The sequence below is a fragment of the Meleagris gallopavo genome, chromosome 2 (genome assembly GCF_905368555.1).
Source record: "Meleagris gallopavo chromosome 2, MGAL_WU_HG_1.1, whole genome shotgun sequence".
Lineage (NCBI taxonomy): Eukaryota > Metazoa > Chordata > Aves > Galliformes > Phasianidae > Meleagris > Meleagris gallopavo.
This window is the reverse complement of record NC_139405.1, coordinates 7,334,368-7,334,977: the sequence shown is the minus strand read 5'-3', so window position 1 is coordinate 7,334,977 and position 610 is coordinate 7,334,368.

Here is a 610-nt window from a genome sequence, read left to right as displayed (position 1 = left end):
GATGACGTTTGCTTTGTTTCCTTTGGGAAATCACAGTTTTGTCAGGTTTTTTTTCTAACATAACTTTCATCATGAAACTATCACAAGCTGCTTATGCTGAGGAAATCTGATGTGACAGAATAGCACGATCCCTATTGATTGCTGTCACAGAGTGAAAAGAGCACCCCATCTCCACTCCCTAGCCAAGATTTCCTTCCTTCCATCCTAGTTTGTTTAAATTAATATATATATATATGTGTGTGTATATATATGTAGCCTTGGAGAAGAATCTTGCCTAGTTCAAGCTCTATGCTTGATTGATTTCAATGACCCTGGCTATGCGTGGTAGCCACATAATGGCATTCTGCTGTGGAAAAAATTCATTTATCTGGCTTCGTAGCAAGCTCATTCAGCTTCTTCATCCTAGCACATTGTATGTGCTGTTCTGTATGGATATTCCCAGGCATTATGTCTCCAGCAGACAATGACTTTGGTTTTCTTACAGTAGCCCAAAGTGTAGTTTGGCTCTGGATGAATCTGTCTCAAGGAGGAGGCCAACTATGTGCCATCTCAGATACAGGCTGTAGATTGGATTTCAATAGATGGGGTAAAAAGATCCCCCTATAATCTT